Source organism: Anguilla anguilla, chromosome 13 (genome assembly GCF_013347855.1).
Source record: "Anguilla anguilla isolate fAngAng1 chromosome 13, fAngAng1.pri, whole genome shotgun sequence".
Lineage (NCBI taxonomy): Eukaryota > Metazoa > Chordata > Actinopteri > Anguilliformes > Anguillidae > Anguilla > Anguilla anguilla.
Genome location: NC_049213.1, coordinates 4093704 through 4108873, shown reverse-complemented (window position 1 = coordinate 4108873; position 15170 = coordinate 4093704).

Below are 15170 nucleotides of genomic sequence, written 5' to 3'. Positions count from 1 at the left end.
CAGCTAACACACACACCCCCACATCCAGCTAACACACACACCCCCACATCCAGCTAACACACACACCCCCACATCCAGCTAACACACACACCCCCACATCCAGCTAACACACACACCCCCACACCCAGCTAACACACACACCCCACATCCAGCTAACACACACACCCCCACATCCAGCTAACACACACACCCCCACATCCAGCTAACACACACACCCCCACATCCAGCTAACACACTACACCCCCACATCCAGCTAACACACACACCCCCACATCCAGCTAACACACACACCCCACATCCAGCTAACACACCACACCCCCACATCCAGCTAACACACACACCCCCACATCCAGCTAACACACACACCCCCACATCCAGCTAACACACACACCCCCACATCCAGCTAACACACACACCCCCAACATCCAGCTAACACACACACCCCCACACCCAGCTAACACACACACCCCCACATCCAGCTAACACACACACCCCCACACCCAGCTAACACACACACACACTACACCCCCACATCCAGCTAACACACACACCCCCACATCCAGCTAACACACACACCCCCACATCCAGCTAACACACACACCCCCCCATCCAGCTAACACACACACCCCCCCATCCAGCTAACACACACACCCCCCCATCCAGCTAACACACACACCCCCACATCCAGCTAACACACACACCCCCACATCCAGCTAACACACACACCCCCACATCCAGCTAACACACACACCCCCACATCCAGCTAACACACACACCCCCACACCCAGCTAACACACACACACACTACACCCCCACATCCAGCTAACACACACACCCCACATCCAGCTAACACACACACCCCCACATCCAGCTAACACACACACCCCCACACCCAGCTAACACACACACACACTACACCCCCACATCCAGCTAACACACACACCCCCACATCCAGCTAACACACACACCCCCACATCCAGCTAACACACACACACACTACACCCCCACATCCAGCTAACACACACACCCCCACACCCAGCTAACACACACACACACTACACCCCCACATCCAGCTAACACACACACCCCCACATCCAGCTAACACACACACCCCCACATCCAGCTAACACACACACACACTACACCCCCACATCCAGCTAACACACACACACACACACACACTACACCCCCACATCCAGCTAACACACACACACACTACACCCCCACATCCAGCTAACACACACACCCCCACATCCAGCTAACACACACACCCCCACATCCAGCTAACACACACACCCCCACATCCAGCTAACACACACACACACTATACCCCCACATCCAGCTAACACACACACCCCCACATCCAGCTAACACACACACACACTACACCCCCACATCCAGCTAACACACACACCCCCACATCCAGCTAACACACACACCCCCACATCCAGCTAACACACACACCCCCACATCCAGCTAACACACACACCCCCACATCCAGCTAACACACACACCCCCACACCCAGCTAACACACACACCCCCACATCCAGCTAACACACACACCCCCACATCCAGCTAACACACACACCCCCACATCCAGCTAACACACACACCCCCACATCCAGCTAACACACACACACACTACACCCCCACATCCAGCTAACACACACACACACTACACCCCCACATCCAGCTAACACACACACCCCCACATCCAGCTAACACACACACACACTACACCCCCACATCCAGCTAACACACACACACACTACACCCCCACATCCAGCTAACACACACACACACACTATACACACACACGCACTATTCACTCACACACACACACGCTATACACACACACGCACTATTCACTCACACACACACATGCTATACACACACACGCACTATTCACTCACACACGCACTACACACACACACATACATGCACACTATATACACACACGCACACATACACACACACACTTACACACTATACTCACACACACATATACACATGCACAGACACACACATACTACACACACACACATACACGCACACACACACACTATACACACACATGCACTATTCACTCACACACACACTATACACACACACGCACTATTCACTCACACACACACTACACACACACACATACATGCACACTATATACACACACGCACACATACACACACACACTTACACACTATACTCACACACACATATACACATGCACAGACACACACATTATACACACACACACGCACACACACACACACAATATACACATACTACACACACACACAGTAAAACACGGGTTTCAAAAACACATAAACTCAAAAAGCATGTATTCACTGACTAAGATTACTCTTTCCTTAATTAAATTATGAATAACTTTAATTCATGCTCTGAAATGTTTCCTTTAATCACAGGGCTCTGTAGCCAGAGCACTTGCCGGGTGGTGGGGTGTGTAGCCAGTCACAGTACATGCCAAGGGGTTAAAAAAGTCAGTAGGGTTTGGTTTTGGTTTTGTTTTGGCCCGACATTTGATCTGGGTTATTTTTAAGGTAGGTGGCTACGGAAAAAGACAACAGATCATGTGACCGTAGAGATGCGGTTACCCGGAAGACACTCACATGACTATTCCCACTTTCTGTCGCTATGACTCCAAAAGCATAAAAATATATTTTCCGTAAACAGAGATCCAATACACTGCTCATCCTGATTCATCATTAGTGAGAATGGAAGGCTGTTCTGATAATGCTCATTCACTATACATATAAGTTATATAAAGATGTAACACTGACTTATTTGTGAAATAAGAAACAGTCTCTTGAAATGTATTCATTATATAATTTTTATGAAAAGCTGTATTTAATAACAGAAAGGAATACAGTATATAATGCAAAATATATCAGTATTGCTGCTTTGATCTTAGTGTATCTAATTTATACTGATGTATCTGTGCATAATCAGCAGAATGAGTTAGTAAGCAAATCATTGTGAATGTTTGCATGTATTCTACTGAGTTATGCAGTGTATTACAGTATTTACAGTGTTTTTTGACACATTTTCCCTGCATCACGACCCATGACAGATATTATGAAACCCTCATTAGTGCACAACGCAGACATGCCAAGTAACAGAACTGGTCTTCCTCTACATTAAAGAGATGAGAATCGCATTCTAGTTCTATTCTTCAGGTGAAATTAGCAGGACAAGTTTGGTACTTTCACTCATAATGGAGGAGGTGATGTAATATGGACAGGGCATATCTGGTCCTGGATGAGTGCTCATGCTCTGATGTTTTATGAATACGGCTCTGGGACCAGGGTTGTGTCTCCGGCGCGCAGTGGTCACTGTTAGGATACGGACCAGGGAGGACTGACCCCAGATCAGCGTTATACTCTGAGGTGCATTAGAATGATGTGTGTCCCCCCCCCCCCCCCAGTGTGATGCCCCCCCTCCAGCGTGATGCCCCCCCCCCCAGCGTGATACCCCTCCCTCCAGTGTGATACCCCTACCCTCCAGTGTGATGCCCCCCCCCCCCCCCCACAGCGTGATACCCCCCCTTTAGTGTGATGCTACCCCCCCACTTCGACATGATGCCCCCCCCTCCAGCATGTCTGTGTGACTGCAGGGCTGTGGGTGTCTGTGGGGGGGTGGAGGTGACAGAGGAGCCGGCAGGGTATGCCATGTGTTTCCAATTCCCTGCGGTGCCCCCCCCTTACCCGCCCCCCCCTCCCCTCGCTGGGTTTCCTCAGAGGGCGGCGGGCGGGGGGGGCAGCGGGTGGGGGGCGGGGCTGGCTGACCACAGAGTGGGGGACCGTACCTCAATTACACCCCAGGGGTGCAGTTTATACCCCCACCGCCCCAGTGAGCATGCTCAGAGACACCCGCGCGCGTGTGTGTGTGTGCGTGTGTGTGTGTGTGTGTGTGCGTGTGTATGTATGCGTGTGCGTGTGCATGTGCGTGTGTGTGTGTGCGTGTGTGTGTGCGTGTGTGTGTGTGCGTGTGCGTGTGTGTGTGTGCGTGTGTGTATGTGTGTGTGTGTGTGTGTGTGTGTGTGTCCATGTGTGTATGCGTGTATGTGTGTGTGTGTGTGTGTGTGTGTCCATGTGTGTGTATGTGTGTATGTGTGGGTGTGTGTGTGTGTGCATACTGTATCTGTATATGTGTATGATGCTTGTTTAAGATGTAAAGCCTGACTGATTCAGTGAACAGTAATGTGTGGATGGTGGATGTGAGGGAGGCAGGAGTGCTTGGAGGTTCAGGAGGCTCTCCGCTTCCGCCTCTACCAGGGGCCTGAGCTGTCTGCACCTCCTCCCACCTCCTGCCAGAGGCCTGAGCTGTCTGCACCTCCTCCCACCACCTGTCAGCCAAAGGAGATGAGAGTGGAGAAGAAGAGAGGAGAGTGGCGAAGGAGAGAGAAGTGGAGAAGGACAGAGGAGTGGAGAAGGAAAGAGGAGTGGATGGGGGGGTGAGAAGGAGAGAGGAGTGGAGAAGGAGAGAGGACTGGAGAAGGAAAGAGGAGTGACGAAAGAGGGGGTTGGAGAAGGAGAGAGGAGTGGAGAAGGAGGGGGGAGAGGAGAAGGAGAGAGGAGTGAAGAAGGAGGGGGGAGAGGAGAAGGAGAGAGGAGTGGAGAAGGAGGGGGGAGAGGAGAAGGAGAGAGGAGTGTGGTTTTAATTACAGACAGAGTTCTACAGGAGCTGCGCACCAAATTACAGTTTAGTCTATAAAAACTAGGGAGAGGGACAGAGAGAGAGAGAGAGAGAGAGAGAAAGAGAGAGAAAGAGGGAGAGGGAGAGAGAGAGAGAGACAGACAGAGACCTTTGACCTTTGATTCTCCTTTATTTAACAGTTAAAAGAAGACATACAATTCTAGTTATTCAAAAATAATAAAAGAGAAATAAATAAATAGAAAACACAAAATAAAAGTTAAAAGTAAAGACATCCAGACTCCAAAAATATATTTTTAAAACCATTTTTTTTTTAAAAAGATCATTCAAACCCTAAAAACTAAATTCCAGAAAACCATAGAAACTATACAGTACAAGCCAAAAAAACAGTTTAACCATTAACAGTCCACAAAACTCCACGGGAGGCACACGTTGTACCCCTCCTCTGCACACACACACACCGCCCCACCGACTGCCCGTACGCTTTCAAACTCCTCATAGTTATTTGTCAATTCTGCATATGCAAACTCTGCTCTTAGACGTGACAGAACAAACTGTCTAAAGAACAGGTTTGCACATAGAGGCCCATCTGATCTAATTTTGTATTTTCTTGTGAGCCATATAGCCGACTTCCCTTGACCGAAAAATTAAAATGAACTAGGCAGCATTTCCAACCTCCGGTTATAGGAATACCCCAAGCCAAACGTAAACACCTCTGGTGAAAACCTTCTGCCCAGTCTCCCGCTCACCTCTTTCAACACAGAAAACAAAACCCCCAGTCTGTGACACTCTGTAAAAACATGAGCTGTGGTCTCACCCTCAGAACAGAAAGGACATTCCCCACTGTTCCCTGGGTCGAGGTGCGCTGTGTGGGCATTGGAGGCAACCGCCCCATGGACAATCCCCCACTGGAGGTCCCCTGACTTTTTTGGTAGCGGTTGTTTATAAAACACTCTCCATGCCCCTCTTGGAAGACCCGTCCTTCTGAGAAGCATGTGCCACCTTCTCTGTTTAGCATGTTGTAATGAATTTGCAAAAGTGGCGTGTCTCTAAGTAAACAGCATATAATTGTTTCTTCCCCACACTCTCAAAATCCCCAATTTTTGTGGTTTTAAAAAGACAGTAGGTCACCCTCCTACTCTTGCCATCCCCCAACATAAGCTGATATTTGCCAGCCAGGAAATACCAGCCTATCACTCGCCTCCTGGGAACCAGACCTGTTCTCACACAGTTCCCAAACTGCGACAGGCAAAGTCCCCCTTATCCCACCCAAGAATTTTCCAATGATTCTGACAGAGTGAGTCCCTATCTGCTCAGCCAGGGAGCAAGCTGTCCTCCACCCCACTGGGTGTCATGGTTCTGTGTTTTCCTGTCTGTGTTTCCCTTGTTGGGCGGCCAGATGGCGGCACTTCTGTTTTGTGTCCTGCTCCCCCCCTGTTAATTGTATGATTGTTTTCAATTGTCTCGTTATTCCATCATTGTTCCCACCTGTGTCTTGTGATCCCCTCTTCTGGTTTGATTGTTTTTTGAGTTCACCTGTGTCTTGTTACCCCCTGTCTATTTAAGTTCTTTGTCCCCTTGACTCGGGTGCTGGTTCCTTGTGTTTGTTTGAAATGCCCTTGTGCTCTGCCTGCCTGTGTTCTGCCCTGACCGTGTTCTGCCCTGCTCGTGTTTGTGAGTTCCTCTTGTTTTCTGTTTTATTTAGATTTTTTTTGAGTTTGTGTTTTTGCCCATCGTGGCCTTTTCTGTTCCCTGTTTGTTTGCCTTTTTGTCAGTAAAGTCTTTTGTTCCCCTCCCATTTTGGATTTGTGTTTTTTTTCCCTCTGCGTTTGGGTCCCCCCTACCCATACCGTGACACTGAGCCCCTCAGGTGAGTCAACTTGCACAGACCAGCTCTAATGAAAAGATCCTGCTGAGCATTTGAGGGAAACGGCTCCAGCAGTGTTAATGGGTTGCAGAAAATGGGGCTCTTCTAGGACCCACTGGCTCGACACCATCCCCTAATCTCAGGAGATTTGCAGGCCCTTAGCACAGACTTAAAAAAGTCAGTACAGTCATGAGTATTCATGTTGCCTGCCTTCATAAGAAACCAGTGATGGTCCAGTCCCATTCCCCCCATCTGTCTCAACAGACTACAAGCTGGAGCTCTCCAGCAGACTTCATCTTGATGCAGCAGCCTTTGTGCTGCCTGCAACAGGAAAGATGCTGCTTTGCTTTTGATGTCGATTAGCCCTGCCCCCCTTCTTGGAGTGGCAGATACAATGCCCCTGCCTTCAAATTAACCAGGGACCTCTGCACGACTTGTAGCAGTTCAGCAGGGGGTGGTAACACTGCCATCTTGTGCCACAGTGTGGATGCCACCAAGTTGTTTATTATGAGGGCTCTTCCCCTATAAGACAGCCAAGGCACAATCCACATTCATTTTTCCAGTTTCCTGGAAACATTCCCCTCAATGGCTTCACAGTTCTTAAGAACATACTCCTCTGAGCCCATGTGGACCCCCAAAAACTTCCCTTAACCACCTCCCAACTGACTTTTGCTGATGCAGCCCACTCAAAGACTTCCAGACAGTCTTCCAGGGCCTGCACATCCCCCTGATCCTGAGCCAGCACTGTAACGTCATCTGCATATGCTGACAAAGTTACGGCTTATCCAGCCCCAGGAACCATCACACCCTTCACCCTGGTATGTAAAAGATTTAGTAAAGGCTCTTTGGCTAGAGAGTGGTGTATTAGACCAGCAACATGCTTCTTCAGCCTGTTCGCCAAACACTTGGACAGAATTTTATAATCTGTACATAAAAGAGCGACTGGCCTCCAGTTCTCTAAAAGACATCGGTGCCCTTTTTTAGGCAGCAGTGTCAACCCCACTTGATGACATCTTGTTGGTAGCTGTCCAGCCCCCAGGCACTCTAAGAAGACCTCCAGAAGATCGATCCCCAGACTTCCCCAGAGGCGCTTGATGGCAAAGTGATGGCAGTCCATCCATTCCAGGTGCACGTCCAAATCCCATCTGTTGCACTGCTGGAGTGAGCTCCTCCACGCTCAGCACACTGCCCAACCCAGTCCTCTGGTCCTCCCCAAGCTTCAGGAGGTTATGAATTAAAACATCTACCTGATGCTGATCTGTATCCCCAGCACTAAACAACTCCTCATAAAAACCCGCCGCTGCTTCCCTAATTTCCTCCCTATCATAGGAGAGTCTCCCGTCTGGTAGCTGCAGACAATGCATCTGATTCTTTTCGCCCACCTTCTTCTCCAAATTTAAAAAAGAAAGAGCTAGGAGCATCCATGTCTCTTAAAAAAAATTGTACTGATTCGTCACGATTGCGCCCTGTGTGCTACCCCGCAATAAAGCCCTGAGATCACTGTGCATGCGCGATAAAACTGAACTCAGCTGCTCTCCGCTCCCACCCGCCATCTGCTTTTCAGTACCTAACGTATCCCTTTCCAGTTCCCCCACCACCCTGTTCAACTCCTTCATTGCAAAAACTGTATATGGCTGACAAAAAACTCTAATTAGTGCTTTTCCGATTTCCTACCACTGCATTTGTGACTCATATTTAGGTTTCATTCCTCTCCACTCTACCCAAACAGTTTTTGCAGAAGGGAATATCTTCTAAAAGCTTGTCATTGAGTTTCCAATATGACAGACAGAAAGAGAGAGAGAGAAAGAGAGAGAGAGAGAAAGAGAAGGGGAGAGAGGCAGACAGAGAGCGGGAGAGAGACAGACAGAGAGAGACAGACAGAGAGAGAGAGAGATGAATGGAGAAACGAGTGTCTTCCAAGGAGATACAGGAACACAGGAGAAAAATAAGTTCTATCAAGTCTAATAAAGAGGTCAAATCCCATTTTAAAAATTAACTTCCATGTTTCATATAACAGCTACTCAGCAGAAGAGCCAGCTAACTTGTTGGGTTGTGTTCATTCACGCTCCTTGATAAACTTCACAAGCTGTATCAAACTGGAATGTTTTGCCAACCACAGAGAGACAGAACCTTTTGTTAAGAACAATGGACTGTGCATCTGGTAGCTCCCTGTACTCTGTGGTGGATGTCTGTGTGGAACTGAGCTTCTGTGGTGAGCAAGGTTGAGCATTGCCTTCTCTGGCCCTCACTGTTTCTACTGTCATTCTTTATCATTCTAACCCCACCCAAACCCAAACTCTGCTCCCCACTGCCCTAAACCCCCCCCCCCACCGGCCTCAAACCCACCCCCCCCCCCCCCCCCCCCCCCCCCAGCCCCTCACTTTTTCACCTGTCATTCTTTATCATTCTAACCCCGCCCCAAACCCTGCCCCCCCCACTGCCCCAACCACCCCCCCAGCCCCTCACTTCTTCACCTGTCATTTTTTATCATTCTAACCCCGCCCCAAACCCAAACTTTGCTCCCCACTGCCCTAAACCCCACCCTCCCAGCCCCTCACTCATTCTACTGTCATTCTGTATCATTCTAACCTCGCCCCAAATCCCACCCCAAACCCTGCCCCAAACCCCACCCCCCAGCCCCTCACTCTTTCTACTGTCAATCTTTATCATTCTAACCTCGCCCCAAATCCTGCTCCCCACTGCCCTAAACCCCACCCCCCAGCCCCTCACTCTTTCTACTGTCAATCTTTATCATTCTAACCTCGCCCCAAATCCTGCTCCCCACTGCCCTAAACCCCACCCCCCAGCCCCTCACTCTTTCTACTGTCAATCTTTATCATTCTAACCTCGCCCCAAATCCTGCTCCCCACTGCCCTAAACCCCACCCCCCAGCCCCTCACTCTTTCTACTGTCAATCTTTATCATTCTAACCTCGCCCCAAATCCTGCTCCCCACTGCCCTAAACCCCACCCCCCAGCCCCTCACTCTTTCTACTGTCAATCTTTATCATTCTAACCTCGCCCCAAATCCTGCTCCCCACTGCCCTAAACCCCACCCCCCAGCCCCTCACTCTTTCTACTGTCAATCTTTATCATTCTAACCTCGCCCCAAATCCTGCTCCCCACTGCCCTAAACCCCACCCCCCAGCCCCTCACTCTTTCTACTGTCAATCTTTATCATTCTAACCTCGCCCCAAATCCTGCTCCCCACTGCCCTAAACCCCACCCCCCAGCCCCTCACTCTTTCTACTGTCAATCTTTATCATTCTAACCTCGCCCCAAATCCTGCTCCCCACTGCCCTAAACCCCACCCCCCAGCCCCTCACTCTTTCTACTGTCAATCTTTATCATTCTAACCCCGCCCCAAATCCTGCTCCCCACTGCCCTAAACCCCACCCCCCAGCCCCTCACTCTTTCTACTGTCAATCTTTATCATTCTAACCCCGCCCCAAATCCTGCTCCCCACTGCCCTAAACCCCACCCCCCAGCCCCTCACTCTTTCTACTGTCAATCTTTATCATTCTAACCCCGCCCCAAATCCTGCTCCCCACTGCCCTAAACCCCACCCCCCAGCCCCTCACTCTTTCTACTGTCATTCTTTATCATTCTAACCCCGCCCCAAACCCAAACCCTGCTCCCCACTGCCCTAAACCCCACCCCCCAGCCCCTCACTCTTTCTACTGTCATTCTTTATCATTCTAACCCCGCCCCAAACCCTCCCACCCCCCCCACTGCCCCAAACCCCGCCCCAGCCCCTCACTCTTTCTACTGTCATTCTTTATCATTCTAACCCCGCCCCAAACCCTCCCACCCCCCCCACTGCCCCAAACCCCGCCCCAGCCCCTCACTCTTTCTACTGTCATTCTTTATCATTCTAACCCCGCCCCAAACCCGAACTCTGCCCCCAGATGAGCCCCAGCTCTGCTCTCCTGCAACTCGTTCAGATGCTGTTCGGTTTACACAGTAGAGCCGACCACACCCTCTCACCTCCTCTGAGCCAATCGGGGGCCTGGATTCAGAAGGGCCAACCACACCCTCTCACCTCCTCTGAGCCAATCGGGGGCCTGGATTCACAAGGGCCGACCACACCCTCTCAGCTCCTCTGAGCCAATCGGGGGCCTGGATTCAGAAGGGCCGACCACACCCTCTCACCTCCTTTGAGCCAGCCGGGGACCTGGATTCAGAAGGGCCGACCACACTCTCTCACCTCGTCTGAGCCAATCGGGGGCCTGGATTCACAAGGGCCGACCACACCCTCTCACCTCGTCTGAGCCAATCGGGGGCCTGGATTCACAAGGGCCGACCACACCCTCTCACTTCCTCTGAGCCAACCGGGGGCCTGGATTCACAAGGGCCAACCACACCCTCTCACCTCCTTTGAGCCAGCCGGGGGCCTGGATTTAGAAGGGCCAACCACACCCTCTCACCTCCTCTAAGCCAACCGGGGGTCTGGATTCAGAAGGGCCAACCACACCCTCTCACCTCCTCTGAGCCAACCGGGGGCCTGGATTCACAAGGGCCAACCACACCCTCTCACCTCCTCTGAGCCAGCCGGGGGCCTGGATTTAGAAGGGCCAACTACACCCTCTCACCTCCTCTGAGCCAATCGGGGGCCTGGATTCACAAGGGCCAACCACACCTTCTCACCTCCTCTGAACCAATCGGGGGTCTGGATTCAGAAGGGCCAGCCACACCCTCTCACCTCCTCTGAGCCAATCGGGGGTCTGGATTCAGAAGGGCCAACCACACCCTCTCACCTCCTCTGAGCCAGTTGGGGGCCTGGATTCAGAAGGGCCAACCACACCATCTCACCTCCTCTTAGCCAACTGGGGGCCTGGATTCAGAAGGGCCGACCACACCCTCTCACCTCCTCTGAGCCAACCGGTGGCCTGGATTCACAAGGGCCGACCACACCCTCTCACCTCCTCTGAGCCAACCGGGGGCTTGAATATAGAAGGGCCAACCACACCTTCTCACCTCCTCTGAGCCAATCAGGGGCCTGGATTCAGTCAGGCTTCTGTCCTCAGCTCCGACCCGGCGTTTAAACTCCGGTGTGGGGTCTGCTTTCCGCTGGGGTAGCACGCCTGGATTTATTTCAGCTCCCTGGAGCTCATTTCACTGATTGCTGAATCTGGCAAACTCTGTATGTGAAGAAAAGAGTAGCACGTTACTTTGTAACGTTAAAGACAAATGTTGATTGAATCCAGACCTGAACTCTTAAAAAGTGGAAAAAGGAAGAAGTGCACACAATTAAATAAACCACATCCAGTCATTCAGGATTGGTCAGTTTTAATATTACTTTAGCCCTGATTAACTTAATTCACAGTTCATTTATTATGATCGTTGATGAAAGACAAGTTGGCTCAAGAAGCCTACAGAGGTAACTTGCACACAGATTTTTTTCAATAGCACACTCTCTTTCTCTCTCCCTCTCTCTCCCTATCTCTCTCTCTCTCCTTCCCTCCTTCCCTCCCTCCCTCTCTCTCAGGATTTATTTGGTTGCCCTTGGTTAGCATCCGTACCATGGAAACAGTATGCTGCCAACGCTACCCTATTGCCCTTTTTAGAGTTTACAGCAGCCTACTGTGTTTCATGAGTCATTTGAGCATAGCTACAAAAATAAACCAAACAGAAGCTTGATCTTCCTCTCATCTAGAGTTACACCACAAAGCCCATGTTTGCTCCAGGACACATGCAAGCAAAGCATTGGCAAACTGATTTTCAAAAGTTGTTTGTCCAGTTGAACCCAGCGTCAAAATGTAAAGTTTGTACCTACAGACTAGGACTGTACTTGAAGTGTACTACAAACTGAAATATCCAGACTATATAACTGTGTGTATCTGTGTGTGCATGCATGTGTGTGTGTGTATGAGTGCGTGTGTGTTTGAGTGACCGTTTGAGTGTGTGAGTGTGTGTGAGTGTGTCTGCATACATGCTTGTGCTTGCATGTGTGTGTGTGAGTACATGTGAGTGCATGTAAGTGTGAGTGCGTGCCTGCGTGTGAGTGTGTGAGTGTGTTTGTGTGTGTGTGTGTGTGTGTGTGTTTGTGTGTGTGAATGTATACCTGCAATGCGTACGCGTGTGCATGTGTTTATGGAATGCATGCCTGCAAGCCTCAGTACATGTGGACGTGCTTGTATATAAATTAACAGTGGCTTTGTGAAGTGACGTGCAGTGCTGTCAATATTTTACCAGTTGTTGTCGCCATCTTGTGGCTGCTCGTGGAAATAAAATTGAGAAAAGGGCTGGGAAGATTTAACTCCAGTCCTGGAGGGCCACAGCGTCGGCAGGTTCAACTCCAGTCCTGGAGGGCCGCAGTGTCTGCAGGTTCAACTCCAGTCCTGGAGGGCCGCAGCGTCTGCAGGTTTAACTCCAGTCCTGGAGGGCCGCAGCATCTGCAGGCTTAACTCCAGTCCTGGAGGGCCGCAGTGTGTGCAGGTTTAACTCCAGTCCTGGAGGGCCGCAGTGTCTGCAGGTTTAACTCCAGTCCTGGAGGGCCACAGCATCTGCAGGTTTAACTCCAGTCCTGGAGGGCCGCAGCATCTGCAGGTTTAACTCCAGTCCTGGAGGGCCGCAGCGTCTGCAGGCTTAACTCCAGTCCTGGAGGGCCGCAGCGTCTGCAAGTTTAACTCCAGTCCAGAAGGGGGCGCTGCGTCTGCAGGTTTAACTCCAGTCCTGGAGGGGGCGCTGCGTCTGCAGGTTTAACTCCAGTCCTGGGGGGCTGCAGTGTCTGCAGGTTTAACTCCAGTCCTGGAGGGGGCAGTGTGGTGATTCTTCAGTAAAAAGTTGGTTTGACAGGAAATACTAGAATTTGGTGGTATCGCTGTTCAGTACTACTGGCATCCATTACTGAAATTTTAAGGATCATTTCAATTTATCTGCTTGTTCCCTCAAGCCAGGGGTTCCACACCTGGGGAGTCGGTGTGCAAATAGATTTTTGTTTCCATCGGTTACCCGAGCAAAATGAGCTGATTGGCTGGATACACCACTGGTTCACTCGTACATTAGATCACAGTAAAATATTTATATTGGGACACAAGAACAGTTTTCGGCTGTCATTCATGTGCTCATCAGGAAATGTAGTTAAAATGTCAGATGGTGTAAATGTAACGGCTAATTGCATAATTAAGGCCAAAACCAGAAACAGACCCAGCTCTCACTGCCCACCTCTGCTTTAGACAATGCATGGAAAGCTTCCAAAGAACTGTGCTCTCACACAACTTTGAGACAGCTGCAAGCTCTCTTAGAGGGCATGGGTATGGGTAAGCAAATCTGTCACCTATTGGTATCAGGCCTATAGTAACACATTTCTCTCTGTTTATGCGATGAAAGATAAATGTTTAGACAGACATGAGTCAAAAGCATCTAAAGGAGACACACAATGCAGTGTTTATCTTGCTAAGGACCTTGGGATTTGAGTACATTCAGTCATAGCCATAAATGTGCAAGTATGTATTTAATCTTGGTCTTGCGCAACTCTTTTAACGGCCACAAGGTCTGTATTAATGCAATTAGCAATACTTCTCAGAAATGTGTGCTTTTTATTATTCTTATTTCAGGTTTATTATTCTAATAGTGCTGAAATGCCACCCAACTTTGACAGCGATATTGGGCGGCTGGGTGGGAGTGAGTAGAGGAAAGGGTGAGAGGGTGGGGGAGAGGGAGAGTGGGTGAGAGGGTGGGGGAGAGGGGGAAAGGGTGAGAGGGTGGGGGAGTGGGTGAGAGGGTGGGGGAGTGGGAGAAAGGGTGAGAGGGTGGGGGAGAGGGAGAGTGGGTGAGAGGGTGGGGGAGTGGGAGAAAGGGTGAGAGGGTGGGGGGGTGGGTGAGAGGGTGGGGGAGAGGGGGAAAGGGTGAGAGGGTGGGGGGTGGGAGAAAGGGTGAGAGGGTGGGGGAGAGGGGGAAAGGGTGAGAGGGTGGGGGAGAGGGAGAGTGGGAGAGTGGGTGGGGGAGAGGGGGAAAGGGTGAGAGGGTGGGGGAGAGGGAGAGTGGGTGAGAGGGTGGGGGAGAGGGGGAAAGGGTGAGAGGGTGGGGGAGAGGGAGAGTGGGTGGGGGAGTGGGGGAAAGGGTGAGAGGGTGGGGGAGTGGGAGAAAGGGTGAGAGGGTGGGGGAGAGGGAGAGTGGGTGAGAGGGTGGGGGAGAGGGTGAGAGGGTGGGGGAGTGGGGGAAGGGTGAGAGGGTGGGGGAGTGGGAGAGTGGGTGGGGGAGTGGGGGAAAGGGTGAGAGGGTGGGGGAGTGGGAGAGTGGGTGGGGGAGAGGGGGAAAGGGTGAGAGGGTGGGGGAGAGGGAGAGTGGGTGAGAGGGTGGGGGAGAGGGAGAGTGGGTGGGGGAGTGGGGGAAAGGGTGAGAGGGTGGGGGAGTGGGAGAAAGGGTGAGAGGGTGGGGGAGAGGGAGAGTGGGTGAGAGGGTGGGGGAGAGGGTGAGAGGGTGGGGGAGTGGGGGAAGGGTGAGAGGGTGGGGGAGTGGGAGAGTGGGTGGGGGAGTGGGGGAAAGGGTGAGAGGGTGGGGGAGTGGGAGAGTGGGTGGGGGAGAGGGGGAAAGGGTGAGAGGGTGGGGGAGAGGGAGAGTGGGTGAGAGGGTGGGGGAGAGGGGGAAAGGGTGAGAGGGTGGGGGAGAGGGAGAGTGGGTGGGG